Source organism: Scylla paramamosain, chromosome 25 (genome assembly GCF_035594125.1).
Source record: "Scylla paramamosain isolate STU-SP2022 chromosome 25, ASM3559412v1, whole genome shotgun sequence".
NCBI classification, from domain to species: domain Eukaryota; kingdom Metazoa; phylum Arthropoda; class Malacostraca; order Decapoda; family Portunidae; genus Scylla; species Scylla paramamosain.
In genome coordinates this window covers 15118594-15135487 of record NC_087175.1, presented here as the reverse complement: position 1 = coordinate 15135487, position 16894 = coordinate 15118594, and positions in this window count along the sequence as shown.

The following is a 16894-nucleotide window of genomic DNA, read 5'->3' as shown; positions in this document are numbered from 1 at the left end:
AACTTCCAGCTAGAAGAGAAGGTAGATGTTGAAAGACAGAGTTGAAAGAGTTTGAATAGGCAAGGTGCAAGCATGGACGCACAGTTTCAGAGAATAATAGGGGAGACCCGATCAGGTCCATAGGCCTTCCGAAGATTTAGGCCAGCAAGGGCATGGAAAACATCAGTACGAAGAATTTTAATAGGTAGCATGAAGTAGTCTAAGGGTGGAGGAGAGGGAGGAACAAGCCTTCAATCGTCCAAGGTAGAGTTTTTAGCAAACGTTTGAGCGAAGAGTTGAGCTTTTAGAGGTAGATGTGATAGCAGCGGTGCCATTTATTTGAAATAAAGGAAGGAAAGAAGAAGCAAATTTTTTTGAGATTTTTTTGGCTAGAAGCTAGAATTCACAAAGGAAGTTAGATCTTGAAAGATTTTGACACTTTCTATTAATGAAGAAATTTTTTGCTAGTTGGAGAACAGACTTGACATGAGTCCGGGCAGAAATATAAAGTGCATGAGATTCTAGTTGATGGAAGGCTTAAGTACCTTTTGTGGGCCACATCTCTTATTATGTATAGCACGAGAACAAGCTGTGTTAAACCAAGGTTTGGAAAGTTTAAGTTGAGAAAAAGAGTGAGGAACGTACGCCTCCATGGCAGACACTGTCACTTCGGTTCTGTTTTCGATCCACAGAGATGGGTCTCTGACACGGAAGCAATAGCCATTCCAAGGAAAATCAGCAAAATACTTCCTCAAATCCCCAAACTAGCAGAGGCAAACCGCCAGAGCCACCTCCGCTTAGGGGATTCTGAGGAGGGATTGGAGCAATAGGACAAGATACAGATAGGAAACTGTGATCGGAGGAACGCAACAGAGAAGAGAGGGTAACAGCATAAGCAGAAGGATTAGAGGTTTGGAAAACATCAAGAATGTTGGGTGTATCAGTTAGAATACGAATAAAGTGTTGCACCACCAATGGGGAGTTTTCAGAACTAAACCGCTAGATGTCGTTGCTGCTTATCTAACTGTAGGAAAGAGAGCTAAAATATTGTTGTAGTAAATCCCAGGTGCGTAAAGATGCATAGAACATTGATCATCATGATACTATTGAAATGTATCGACTTTTCAATATCCGGTATGGATAATATTGAAAGAATGTGGTCAAACTTTTTTGTGTGTGTGTGTTATTATCGAGTAAACTGCTAGCATTATCTTAATTAAAGCATATTACAAGTATTAAAACTATTGATTTGGACAATGAAAAAAATAAAAAATCACACTGTAGTATATAGTATGACACAACCTTAGTAACATCGTGATATATGGTTCTAGTTTTTTTTTTTTTTTTCTTTTGTGGGAATTTTAGCATCCCTCTCACGAAGCGAGCGACAAGGCTAAGCAATCGAGAACCAAAACAAACATCTCTCAGGCGATCCTGCTGCTACTGTAGTGTCCAGCTACCGTAATCCATTGCTTAGGGCGTAGTGGAGATGTGCACCACAGCAGCATTCAACTCTTGCATTGAACTCTTCGCTCAAACCTTCACTAAAGTCTCTACCTTCGATGATATAGGGTTTGTTCCTTCTTCTCCTCCACCTTACCTTAGTCAAACTCTTTCAACTCTATTCATCAACATCTACCTTTCCTTCTTGCTTGAAGCTTGCTTACATGCAGCTTATTCATAAAAAAAAAAAAAAAAAGTGACCGTTCTTATCCCTCAAACTGCCTTCTTTATTGCTTTAATTTCGTTCCTATCTAAAGTTATTTATTTATTTATTATTTTTTTTACATATCCTCAACAGGAAGATTCTTCTTAAATATCTATCAACTTTACACTGATCGATGCCTCTCTAATGGTGATCTTTCTGGCTTTCCTTACTACGAGTAAGTCTTGGTCATCTTTTAAGAGATTTTGGTGAAACTTTTGCTGTTGCCTTAGATACATCAAAGCTTTGGTTTCCTACGGTTTCTATCTTTCTCTATGTAACTTCATATCGAGTTTCTTTACTGATCTTTCTATTGATGATTTGGCTGACGCTCACAGTTCTTCTCCTAAATTTATTAACGGTGGTGTTTCTCAGGGTTCTGAAACCACACTTCCTGTCCTGTCCATCTCCTACGCTGATGATACCACCTTGCACTTTTCCACGTCTTTTCGTAGACGTCAAACCCTTCTGGAAGTAATCAGTTCACGCAGGGATGCCAGAGAACGTCTGACTTCTGATTTCTCTAAAAAATTCAGATTAGGGCAGATTTCAGATTAGGGCAAACGTGGTTGCTCAGTGCCTGAAAAATTCAATTCCTCCATCTATCAACGTGACAACCTTCTAGACAACTATCCCCTTTTCCTCAATGACACTCAACTCTTCCCTCTTCTACACTGAACATCCTCGGTCTGCCTTTTACTTATAATCTAAACTGGAAACATCACATCTTATCTCTTGCTAAAACAGCTTATATGAAGTTAGCTGTTTTGAGACTTCTCCGCCAGTATTTGCCACACACCCCAGTTGCTAATTCTGAACAGGGGCCTTATCTGTCCATGTATGGAGTAGCTTCACATGTATAAGGGTGTTCCACTCATACCGCGGTTTTTAGACAGGGTGGAATCAAAAGTTTTTCATCTTATCAACTCCTCTCTTCTAAAATGACTATCTTCAGCCTCGTTCTCACCGCCGCAAAGTTGCATCTCTTGAAGGGATGGCCAAAGAGATGTCAGGAACCAATGACAGAGGTCGATATTCTGTCCTATGCCCTGCGAGGAAGACTCAGAGAGGATGCAGTTGTTTTCCCTAAGAATGTAAGGAAGGAGTGATATTACCTTGAGAGGGAGAAAGGAAGGAGAAAAAAGTTAAAAATAAATCAGGCAGGCTAGCTACGTGGGCACACGTGGTATGATATATATGATTGATGAAACACACCGCACGTGGAGTGAAATATATGAATGATGAATATTTATAATGATAATTGTTATGATTTTCCCCACGAAAAATGCATTCGAACATAACAATAATGAGATAGAAAATATATGAGCAATTAATAGATAATACATGACATCAGAGAGAGAGAGAGAGAGAGAGAGAGAGAGAGAGAGAGAGAGAGAGAGAGAGGGAGGGAGAGAGAGAGAGAGAGAGAGAGAGAGAGAGAGAGTACAGAAACAACAATCTTAATAATAACATACAGGCATGATAACGTAATATAATACATATACAACAAATATAAGTAATATAAATATACACATATATACAGGATATTGAAACTGTGTCATGGATCGGGGTCTCTTTTCACTTTAACACCTGCCGATCACATGCGACTCCTGGTTGAGTCTCCAGGTAGACTAGAGTAGGACACTCAAAAGAAAGCACAGTCATAAATTTCTGACTTATATTTACACAGTAACTACAACAAAGGCCTGGATAGCTATGGCTACACTCAGTGGCGCTTGGGCGGCACACAGAAAGAAATACCTATTCCTCCGGAAGTGAGGCCAATGCCCGGTCCTTTTACGTTGTGAGAGCACAGCTTTACGTTAAGTTACTGGATCACAGAGGTAATTAGCCGGCACTATGCACTGTATCACTCTGCCGCACAAGGAGCGACGACCACGTGGTCGCTGGGTGACTGGATATGCCCTCGAGAACAGGCCTTACCACAAATAACTCACCCAAGGCGTTCCACTGGTGTACTCACTCCTCCAGTCTGCTTCGATGAAAGCCAGCTTCGTCGGTCAGGGCTTCGGCTTACCGCTGCACCACGCTGTCCTTTCTGCAGGCTGATTCGGGAGGAGTCGAGGAGGGCACGTCTTGGGCGCTGGGTAACCAGGTCGGGAGTGAGGCCTGGCGAGGTCGTGACCTGCTCACCTGGGCCCGCGCGCATTGATACAGGCTCCGCCCACCTGCCCGCATGGCAAATGGTTCTCTCCTATGACAGGGCGGTAATTTATTGCCCTCTCAAAATCTAGTGTTCCTGTGCTCTCACATTACCCCATACGAACGAGGATTCTTTTTTCCTGGAAGAAAAAAATTCTAAGCCTAACTAGCTACCAACGGGTGTGTGTAGACTAAAAGGGGTCTTCGGGTGGAAGCTCAGGTGGCTCATGAGGTTAAAACCCCGTATTTACGTTAAGAATCTAGCTTAGGGGAAAAAAATCCTGAACCAGCTGAACCTTCCCTTGCCTTTTGCAAGACGAAATATCGTCAGACTTAAACCACCTTCCTATTGTTATGTATGTTTGTGTATAACATAACGGAGTGTAGGTGTTCGAGTGTACGTAATGTATGTGTAAGAGACACACAGACGCTACACCAACACGGAGTGGTGTCTTCGGATTCATCTTGGGGAAGACGCGGCGTGATGACACCCCTCTCTGGGAGACACGAGGGTGGTCTGAACGGCCTTCAGGTCGGGGTTGACCTCAGAGCCCCTCTGCCAACAAAGAGAAAATTTAGTGTCTTCATAGTACCATATACATCTCATATTCAAACACAGGACACAAGTGACAACTCATCCTGTAGTTGGGGTGTAGTAGTGTGGGTGGTTACTCGTCTCGCGGGGCCACCACATAACCTGGTCCACACTCTTCCTCTCCCGGCACCCATCCTCCCTAAGGATGCTGCTGCTCCTGCTAGGGGCGAAACTGGGGTGATTATGTGCAGGTACCCACACATTTTCTCAAAGTAGGGACACCTGGTTCTGGAATGGGTAGGCATTATGCATGACATGTAAACATAAGCACACTCCTTCAGACCGATCTAGAATATTAACTTAGTTATCTAACCAGACGCATGGCAAGATCATCTCTTTACTGATGGTGAAGAGGTACTACTCGCTCGTCTCAGCCGATGCGCTAGTTCCTTCTAAAAGGCGAGACAGCACGTCGGCCCCGACATTGTCTCGGCCACGGATGTACTGAACTCGCATCTGAAATTGTTGCAAATACAGAGCCCATCTCATTATTCGGGAGTTTGCATTCTTAGAGATACGCAGTGACTCCAGGGGCATGTGGTCTGTCTACAATACAAACTCATCCCCTTATAAGTAGAAGTAGAATTTCTTTATTCCGTCTACTACGGCGAGTAGTTCACGTTCTACCGTGCTGTAGTTCTTCTCTGCCGGTTTGAGCTTCCTGCTGTGATAGGCCACGGGGAAGATGTCGCCGTCCTTTTCCTGCAGCAACACAGCACCCTGACCTTCACAGGAAGCATTGGTCCTAGGTACAAAGGGCTTTGTAGGGTCAGGCAACTGTAGGATAGGGTCCTTGCACAGCAAAGACTTCAGTGCCTTGAATGATCTGTCCTCGTGGGGGCCCCACTCAACCTTATCTGGTGCTCTTTTCTGAACAAGCTCGTAGAGCGGCAGCGCCACCGCTGCAAAGTTGGGGACAAACCTGCGGTAATACCCTGCTAACCCTAGAAACGATCGGACCTGTCTCTTTGTGCGAGGAACAAGAGCTTCCTTCATTTTCTGAACCTTGTCCTCCAAGCAGAGGCACCGTCCTTGACTCACCTTGTGGCCTAGGAATTCGACATCTGTCTCACACTTGCTCATCTAACACTTGCTCGGCTTAACCGTCATGTTGACGTCTCTGAGTTTATCTAGGACCGTACGTAACAGTCTTACATGGTCCTCCAAATCCGTAGAATGAATCAGTACGTCATCTACGAAAACCTCGACCCCATTCAGGTCACTAGTACCTGTCTAATTCGGCGGTTGAAAACCGCGGAAAAATTGACAAGGCCGAAAGGAAGGATCCGATATTGATAGAGGCCTCTGGGGGTGGCAAAAGCCGTTATTTTCCTTGACTCGGGGTCAAGCGGGATCTGAAAGAATCCTTTCGTGAGGTCCAGTTTGCTAAACACCCTCGAGTGTGACAGCCTGCTAAATATCTTCTGTGGGTCGAACATGGGCTCTGCGTCTATTTGTGTTATTGTGTTTACCCTTCGGAAGTCGCCGCAGATCCTAACACTACCGCCTTTCTTGTGTACGACGACCATAGGACTACAGTACGGAGAATCGGATCTTTCGATAATGCCTAAGTCCTCCATTTCTCTTATTTCCTCAGCCACAGCGTCCCTAAGCTGCAGAGGAACCTGATATGGTTTCACCTTCACTGGCTTCCTGTTCGTTAGGATGATCTTGTGTGGCGCCACCAGGGCCACGCGAGGCTTGTCAGAAAAGACCTCCGTGTATTCACCCAGAAGATTCTTTATTATCGATACTTCCTCAGGTGGTAGCCTTTCAGATAATGCGACGTCATCTACAGTCTCCGTCTGACGCTTGTGTATAGTAAGTGGACCGTCTCCTACGTCCTCTGCGTCGTGAATCATGGCTGCACCGCATTTGATCTCACCTTCCTCCTTCGCAGCTGTTGAAAGGGAAAAAAATACCACGCACGGCTTTCAAACAGGCGGCCTTGTCCTCAGCATATGCTGGTTCCTGAGCCCCAGCGATACCAGAGATGGCAGGCGCATGATACTCCTTAAGCATGTTAATGTGAAGACGTTTCCGTTTTCCATCAATCAATACTACATAATTTAAGTCGGAGACGCGCTCTAGGACCTCATAAGGCTCTTTCCACTGCGCCAGCAACTTATCATTAGCAGTGAGTAGGAGTACTAAGCACTCCTGGCCAGGCTGCAGGGTACGTAGTCATGCATTCCGATCAAAATGAGCCTTTTGTACCTCCTGGGCCTTCAGGAGTTCTTCCTTGGCCATACGACAGGTTTCCCTAAGTCTGCCAGCCAGGTTTATAACGTACTCGTATGTTGTACGTACCTCCGGACTTGCCACGTCCTCGTCCCATAGCTCTCTCACCACTTGGAGTGGACCGCGCACTGCTCTCCCGTAGAGTAGCTCGAAAGGTGAGAACTTCAGTGTACTCTGCGGTGCTTCCCTGTATGCGAACAGGAGAGGAGCCACAAATCTCGGCCATTCCTTGGGTTGCTCGGCGGCCAGCCGCTGGCGCATTTTTTTTCAGGGTGCCGTTGAACCTTTCGCACAGACCGTTACACATGGGATGCCAGGGTGTCGTGTTAAGGCCCTTCATAGAGAGAATCCTAAACGTCTCGTCCATCATGGCAGACGTAAACTGAGTGCCTCGGTCGCTCAGCACCTCCTTGGGAATGCCCACACGGCAGAATATCCCTACCAGCGCTTCAGCCACCGTGGTGGCCTCTATATTTTTCAGAGGTACTGCTTCAGGCCAACGGGTGCTGAAGTCCACACATGTGGGTAGATATTTTGATCCGTCAGTCGCGCGTGGCGTGATAGGCCCAACAGTATCTACCGCTTCCCTCTCAAATGGTTCGGATATAAGGGGCATGGGTTTTAGCGGCGCAGGTTTCACACGTCCCTTGTCTACAGTTTTTTGACACACGTCACAGGATCTCACGAATCTCACGATATCGGCCATCATGCCAGGCCAGAAAAATGTGTGACTAAAGCGGTCTTGTGTTTTCTGTCGCCCCATGTGACCACCCAAGGCCGCGCAATGCCCCATCTCCATCACCGCGTGGCGGTACTGTGCAGGTACCACGAATTGCGACCGAGCCTCACCGAGGTCGGAGATGACTTCTCTATACAACTTCCCTCTGTGTTGGTAGAAGCGAGCCGTTCCGTATTTATTTACCCTCGATACCCCCTCAGCGACTTGCTTCCGAACGTTTGCAAGGGAGAGATCGGTCTTTTGTGTGGCAGTGACGTTAGCGCTATTGAGCAGCTCGTCAGGTGATGTGAGCTTGAGAGGGACCACGGACCGTGTGTCTCGTGCCTGGGCTCGCGTCAGGGCGGCACCTACTTGATCTTCGGTTTGGGTCGCGGCGTCCGTGTTCCGAACGTCCCTCACTCCTTCAACGTTACCGATTATCAATTCATAGATCGGCTGTTTCATCACAGTGGCCTGAATTCTGCCAGTAAGGAATGGCGTCTCCACGTCGACTACAACTATCGGGCAAGTAGCCACAGAGCCGTTAATCATGACGACTCTCACTTGTTCTCCTGTGAACTGAGCGGGGGCAACCAGGGCCTCTTTCACTACACAATCAGTAGAACCATTGTCCAGCATTACTCTTACCGACCTGCCCCCTACTCTACCGTTTTTCACAATCAATCCCCGCGGTGAATCTACTGGTACTGAGGAGGTGGCTGCTAGTCAAAATGAGTGGGGCTGTGGGGTCTTGTTATTTGCTTCAAGGGTCACCTGAACGCTATCTACGGCCGGCGAAGGGTGGTTCTGAACAGCTGTAATTGGAATAGTGTCTGCCGCTAATACAATATCGTCCGGCGTATCGAGTAGCGCGGCAGCATATCTGCCTGTGTGTGGGACAGCTTTCATAGGTGGTGCGGGACGCGATGAGCCGGTAGTCCGCCCACGTGATGGTTGAAACTTATTACCCTCCCTGGGGTGTCCTTGTGGCTTATTCTGCCGGAAGGGAGGCGGTGCCTGCTCCTTCCTTACTGGCTCCGGATCATTGGGTTGCGCCTTGTTGCCGCTCCCCGCGGAACGAACTCGGGGAACATTTTTACGTTCATGTGCGGCAAAATGGAGGTCCAGGTTTTCCGGCATTTTATTTGCCTGTAAGTTTCCCGTGGTCTTAGTTGTGGCCACAAACTCAGGCGGGCACATTTCCTCAAACCTGTCGCGTATGACTAACTCCCGCAACGCTTCATACGTGAGGTAAAAAAAAAATCCCTTCCTTTTGCACTCGCTCGTCAAAGAGGCGAGAAATTCTGGCGTGAGCCTGAACGGCAGTTTCGTTATGACTGATAGCGGCACTGCAAAATGCCTGCTTGGCTGCCTCCGCCTTTCTGCCAAACGCCTTCAAACGAGCGCATTTCATGTGCTCGTACGAGTTATCTTCGGGCCCTAGCTCATGTACGATGGAGAAAGCTTTGCCTGTAAACAGGCTGTAAAATTGGATGGCCTTCTCTTCAGACTCCCTTTGATACAACTTGGCCAGCCTCTCGAAACGGGAAATGAAGGCATCGATGTCTTCCCCTTCACGGTAAGCATTAAGTTTCACCCTATGTAAGGCACGAAGAGTGCTTCCCTCAGAATTTTGAGATCGAGTCTCTTCTGCCTCCGGACGGCGAAGCTCCCTCCATTTCAGCCATCGCTTTCTCGTGTTCCTGTTCTTTGGCACGAATCATTTTCTGCCTCACACGTTCCTGCCTTTCCTCCTCCCGCAGGCGGTCCTCTCTCTCACGTTCCTCGGCACGTAAGCGGTCCTCTCTCTCCTCACCTAGCCGCTTCTGTATATACTCACTAACCTTCGTCGCTGCTGTTATGTTCAGCGCCGCGATTTCAGGCCTAAACCTTGCAAAGGGATCGAAAGATTCACTATGACCCTCGGACGCCATTGTCTACAGCAAAAGATGTCAGCAAGGTTACTCGGTACCAAAGAATTACTCTACCGTGACTGCACTTAGTATGAGATCCCTGTTCGGGCGCCAATTGTCATGGATCGGGGTCCCTTTTCACTTTAACACCTGCCGATCACATGCGACTCCTGGTTGATTTTCCAGGTAGACTAGGGTAGGACACTCAAAAGAAAGCACAGTCATAAATCTTTGACTTATATTTACACAGTAACCTGGCTAGCTATGGCTACACTCAGTGGCGCTTGGGCGGCACACAGAAAGAAATACCTATTCCTCCGGAAGTGAGGCCAATGCCCGGTCCTTCTACGTTGTGAGAGCACAGCTTTTACGTTAAGTTACTGGATCACGGAGGTAATTAGCCGGCACTATGCACTGTATCACTCTGCCGCACAAGGACGACGACCACGTGGTCGCTGGGTGACTGGATATGCCCTCGAGAACAGGCCTTACCACAAATAACTCACCCAAGGCGTTCCACTGGTGTACTCACTCCTCCAGTCTGCTTCGATGAAAGCCAGCTTCGTCGGTCAGGGCTTCGGCTTACCGCTGCACCACGCTGTCCTTTCTGCAGGCTGCTTCGGAAGGAGTCGAGGAGGGCACATCTTGGGCGCTGGGTGACCAGGCCGGGAGTGAGGCCTTGCGAGGTCGTGACCCGCTCACCTTGGACCCGCGCGCATTGATACAGGCTCCGCCCACCTGCCCGCATGGCAAATGGTTCTCTCCTATGATAGGGCGGTAATTTATTGCCCTCTCAAAATCTAGCGTTCCTGTGCTCTCACAAACTGGATGATTAAACCTTAGAGTAGGAACGAAGTTTTAGTCTGTAAGAAGGTGTGTATGTGGTTAAACTGGAGTCGCTTGGAGGATCTGGTTAATCGGAATGAAATGGTACCTGATGTGCACACTCATCATCGAACCCTTTGTTCACACGCTTCAAATGATCGGCATGGACGATTTGTTCAACTAAGGTCTGGAACTTCAACTAAGATCTGGAATTTTTTAGTTTATGGAGAGATTCAATTACACGATGTGGCCCAGAGAACAATGGATCTAATTTAGAGCTGCAATCGTGAATTCTGGTGAAGACGATATCACCGACCTCGATAGAAGAATATGTTGCTTTACGATGTGAACTGTTGAGTTTATAGAGCAGGCTGGTTGAGGAAACCATTCGTCCCATGAGTGCTTCCTTTTATGTAACGCAGAACGTCAAGGATACGTTTATTACAACGCTCTACTTTGCCATTTCAACTGGGCAAGTGAGGAACAATGTTACATTTTCTTTATATTAAAAACTTTACAAATCTTCTGTAAGACAGAGTTAATGAATTCAACGCCATTATCAGATAAGATGACACGAGGAGAGTCATAGGGATATATTATGTTGTCAATGATCGCGCGACCAAGAGAATTTGCAATTTTGTCCTTGAGAGCAACGAGAATGGTGAAACGAGTGAAACTATCCATGCAAACAAAAAGATACTGATAACCATTCTATGTAAATGAAAGTTTCAGCAAATCAACAGGGAATGAATTCCAAGGAGCTAAGGCGATGGGGTAAGGAAGTGAGGGACTGTCGTGAGCGAGTTTAAGACGGTGCGAAGTACACTGAGAATGAATCGCACAATGCTGAAAGATATCTTTCCTCATAGTCGGCCAGAAATATGATCGTTTTGCTTGTGCGAAGCATCTGTCCCGACCTGGGTGTCCTGCGTGGGATTTCTCGTAAACATGGTGAAAGATGGTACTCACTAACGACTGAGATATCACGATCTGATATAAACGCTCACTAGAACTGTCAGTAGAGACCACTCGACTTATACAGGAGACCATGAAAAAAAAAAAAATTGGAAGACTTGTCTCATCACCAGATTTGAGGTAATAAGCAACACTAGAACAAAACGCGTCGGAATTATTATTATTATTTTTATTTTTTTATCCATAACATAGCAGGATTCCCTGTGATGGCTGAGATAGCGGCAACATTGCGTGAGTGCATCAGTCACTGAGTTTCCCTTACCAGGAATGTATGAAAATGTAGGATTGAATTCTTGAATCATGAGATGCTATCGAGCAAATTGACCTATGAAGTTGTTGCCTTTGAAGGTCTCTGTGACAGCAGTGTGGACATGAATTTTATAGCTTAATATGCGCTCACGAAAATTACTTAACGCCCAGATCACAGCGAGACATTCATGTTTCGTGACGTCAAAATATTTCTCTGCCTTATTGAAAAGTCTGCTAGCATACGCTAATACGCGATGTTTACCATGAGAACAGCAGTGATTCCAGAGTCTGAAACGTCAATGTATAAGATGAAATCTTTCTCGAAATTTGGAATAGCAAGGACTGGTGCTTGACACAACGTAGTTTTGAGAAGATTGAAGGCAATTTGTCCCTTTTCAGACCAGATGAATACAACATTTTTCTTGAGCAAATGAGTGAGAGGCTTAGACAAAATTTTTTGATGAACTGGTGATAAAATCCAGCAAGACCGATAAATTGCCAGATCTGATCGATATTAGTAGGAACAGGGAAATTTTTCATAGCATTTACCTTGTCATTTAAAGTGTGAATACCATCTTTGTCGACTTTAAAACTTGCTGTTTGAGAAACGAGCATTTGCTGAGTTTGATTTTTAAGCCAGCAGCCTGAAAGTGTGACAGGACGAGAGACAGTGTGTGGAAATGCTTTGATGCAATCATAACGTCAAGGAAGAAGAACACGCTTCTACCGATGAGACCTGAGAGAAAAGAATTCATCAGTCTTTGAAAAGTTAAAGGTGAGATACGTAAACCTTGAGTCATGCGTCTGAACATGAATTGGCCAGAGGATGTAGTGAAAGCAGTGTAAGGCCGCGAACTTTCCTCGAGTTCAACTTGAAAAAATCCTGATGGAAAATACCGCATTTGAATCACCAAGAGGCTGAAGATCACCTAACCTTGGCATTAGATAACGGTCGGAAACAGTAGGTGTGTTTTATTTCCTGAAATCGACAACGACATGCCAATCGCCTTGTTTCTTAGGAAAGAGTAACAATGGAGCGTTATGAGGTGAACCGGCAGGTTCCACAACATCCTGAAACAACATACCTTGCACAGCTTCGTCAAGCAGAACTCTATGGCTGTGTGGCATCCTGTAGCTGGGGATGTAAGATGGTTTGGACCCAATCTAAGATGGGTGCCAATCAGATGCTAGGAAATAGGGTAAAGGGACCAATGACAGAAGTCCTTATTCTGACCAATGTCCTCCGAGGAAGACTCGGAGAGGATGCAGATGTTTTCCCTAAGGACTGGCAGGAATGTAGGGAAGGTGTGATATTCCCTTGAGAAGGAGAAAGGAAGGAGAAAAGGTAAAAACATAGATCAGAGTGGCTGGCCACGTGGGCACACGTGATGTGAAATATATGAATGATGAAACACCGCACGTGGAATGAAATATATGAATGATGAATATATATAATAATGATAATTGTTATGACTGATACAGATATTTCATGTCTTTCAATTTTATTTATTTATTTATTTATTTATTTATTGCTAGTAATCATTTGGGTTGCATTAAAAAAAAAAAAAAAAAGGTTGTTGGGTTCATGTGGGCTTCAAGAATCCATCCCATTGGCACAATTTTGTAAAGGTCTCACTATACAATACCGTACAGTAAGAGAGCAGAGCGCAATGTACGTATATAGATAATTAATTTGAACACTGAACAGGGTTACTAACGTTCATCATAGGAAATGGAAATTACGGTGGGGTTGGCTACCCAACCGTTCTTAATGTATGGTCTTCAAGCTTATGATATGGAAATTAGGTAGGAAACTAGGTCAAGACCTGGTTTCTTTTCATTACAGGAAGGGGACGGTTGTAATCTATGCTCATAAATGAAGAAAAACTCATAATTTGATTCGTGGCACACAGAGAGCGTTTTCCTGGTTACAATTGTTGCATGTATAAACATTGTGACATAACTTCCAATCTGTGGAATATCATCTCACTATCTCTAAACCTCACCCTCTATTCCTTACTGAAACACATGTCAGAGGCCACGGCAAAACGATATTTTCATGTCTTCTCCTCCTTTCTTTATACTTAAGTTCAGTATCAAGCTCTTTGCTGTGTCTGTGCGCAATCATATAACTTACTTTCGTGTCTACACTCTTGAGTCTTCTTTGTCACTCTCGCAAATAACTTCTCAGAGTATTTAAAGTTCATTGACTATCTGACTTCCGGAGCAGAGCACATTACTGAAAATTCCATTTTTGGAGAGTTCCGTGTTCGCAAGCAGCTTTGGCTATCATCTTTCATTGATTAATTTGAGAACAAAACGTAGATGCAGCCGCAAGAACCAGGCTCCAAGGTAGAGTGCTTATACACGTTAGATACTTTTTTTTTTTTCTTTCAGAGATAGGAAGCGTAGGATGACAAAGTGCTTACCACGGGCAAGGATAGGGAAGGTAGCAGGTACGCTATACACGCACTTGGATAATGATGGGACCAAACCCTTTTATTTTTTTTTTCCTAAATGAGGAAAGGAACGACCTTGGGAAGGTCAACAACGAGTTGTTTAGGAGGTTAAGATTTTGTTCACACTAGCGGTTTTAAGCACACGGAAGCTGTGTTACTGACACTAGCTAGCATAATAAGTCGTGACACACACACACACACACACACACACACACACACACACACACACTCTCTCTCTCTCTCTCTCTCTCTCTCTCTCTCTCTCTCCTGTGTTTCCGCAGAACTCCAGAAAAAAAAAAAGCTTTTTCCCCAAGCTACATTTCTTTGCTCCTTTGTACTTGTAGGTACTGAAAGTCATGTTTCATATGGCTGGACGTTTTTCCACTTCATCAATGAAGAGATCTTTGTCGAAGCGGTCTCACTCCATCCTCGTATTCTTCCAGTTTTATATCCCCCAAATATTAATACTAAAGCCAACCTAGACTTCGGCAGGACTTACCATGTATTATGACAACACTCGACGTGGATACCCGCATAGGATGTGATGACAACGGTACATCTCTCTTCTGATTTCCTAGGATCAAGGGCCAAGCTAACCAATAGAAGCGTAGTGTGGCCTTCAAATCGTCAAGTGTTTACATACATTCCCACTGAAATGCATGTGAATCGACTCGTGCGTTTTTCGTGTGGGTGGGTAAGCCTTGACCCGCGCGGAAACAGCAGCGGAAGGAAAAACTGGCATTGTATGAACGCCTCCATTGACTTCCATTGTAATTGCACCGCTGTAGTTTGAACAGCGCGAGTGAAACCGCCTAGTGTAAGCACTTCCAATATACAGACGTGGTATAAGATAAGGGACATTGTGTATGCAGTGTCTTGCCGAGGAGTGGAGGTAGTGCTGAGTGGCTGTTACGGCTTATTTCAATAAATCCCAGACTCACGATTCATTTTAAGAGTATGGGATGGCCGTTCATTGAGATTTAGAACAACTGGGACACCTATTATGCCTGGGGTACAGTGCATTTATCTCTCCAGGATGTTCGGGTTTTAACCGGAACACTCGAGTTGGAGGTAACTATTTTTTTTTTTTTTAATTAGGAAGAGACCAATGAGGATGAAAAAAAAAAAAAATCTAGATATGTAACCAACTCAGCGGAGGCGAGAGATAACTGAAATATTCATCATACAATATGTAGTGAGAGATAGCTAAAGTGTTTATCATACAATAAATAGGAATAAAAGAGAGAGAGAAAAAAAAAGAATTGCCTAGGGAGAATGACAAGTATAACTTTGATATTAATACATTAACAGAAAATTGGCTTGATATGTCAGGAAAAATATTTCATCCAGAGGTTCAGGTAGATGACATTATTCTATAAAGACAGGCAGAGGAAGAGAGGATGAGGCTTCACGCTTTATGTTAGGAATGCAATGATGTGATAACAATAACATGAAATTAGATAGCAAGACAGAGTCGATATGGGTTAATATGAAGGCAATGATGTGATAACAATAACATGAAATTAGATAACAAGACAGAGTCGATATATTTTAATATCAAGGTAAGAACACAGTCAATAGTACTGGGATTAGTGTACTTCAACTATCCTAACCTCAACTTAGCTAACCTGACCTAACTTCGCTTCATACTACCACTGAATAGTACAAGAGAAGCTTGCAGCTCAGTATGCAAGGAGATAAACAGAACAGGCAGATACTATCAGGTATGTGTGATAGATTTTTATTTTAGGAACTTTAACTAGAGCCTAATAGTGCGCAATTGGCAACCATCCCACCAATGACATAACGCACTGATGAAGTTTGATAAGATATCACGCCCAGTGAGTGCCCGAGTAGCCGGGGACTGATTGTCCATCACTAATATGTGTGCGTGATAAAGAACGTTGTGTAGGAGAAGCCTAAGTTTTCATGAAGCTCTTTGCGCATTCTATTAGGCTAACCAACACTGCTCCCTTCCCTATCTCTCTTTTTCAGTTATGAATATTTGAATATCCGCTTCGAGAAGTTCGGACAGCTCCTCGACAACGGATCCTGGACGGGGCTGATGGGAATGCTGCAGAGAGGGGTGAGTTATTTGTAATTGCCACACTACACTCAAGACATGATTAAGTGCATAACTGATTCGGTGCTAAAGGTTTTTGATCACTTAGCCTTAATAATGTTATTGGAGGGTTAGTATGGACAAAAAAGCAGAACGTACATATTGAGGTCTGTAACAAGTGTTTTGACGCAAATAAACATTTTCTCACAATAGAAGTTGGTGATGAGGCAATGACAGATGGATGACCTGAGAGGCTTTGATGAAAAGGCATTTTTTTTTATTTATTTATTTATTCATTTTTTTATGTAGGAAGAACGCTGGCCAAGGGCAACAAAAATCTAATAAAAAAATGCCCACTGAAATGCCAGTCCCATAAAAGGGTCAAAGCAGTGGTCAAAAATTGATGGATAAGTGTCTTGAAACCTCCCTCTTGAAGGAATTCAAGTCAGAGGAAGGTGGAAATACAGAAGCAGGCAGGGAGTTCCAGAGTTTACCAGAGAAAGGGATGAATGATTGAGAATACTGGTTAACTCTTGCGTTAGAGAGGTGGACAGAATAGGAGTGAGAGAAAGAAGAAAGTCTTGTGCAGCGAGGCCGCGGGAGGAGGGGAGGCATGCAGTTAGCAAGATCAGAAGAGCAGTTGGCATGAAAATAGCGGTAGAAGACAGCTAGATATGCAACATTGCGGCGGTGAGAGAGGGGCTGAAGACAGTCAGTTAGAGGAGAGGAGTTGATGAGACGAAAAGCTTTTGATTCCACCCTGTCTAGAACAGCAGTATGAGTGGAACCCCCCCAGACATGTGAAGCATACTCCATACATGGACGGATAAGGCCCTTGTACAGAGTTAGCAGCTGGGGGGGTGAGAAAAACTGGCGGAGACGTCTCAGAACACCTAACATCATAGAAGCTGTTTTAGCTACAGATGAGACGTGAATTTTCCAGTTCAGATTATAAGTAAAGGACAGACCGAGGATGTTCAGTGTAGAAGAGGGGGACAGTTGAGTGTCAT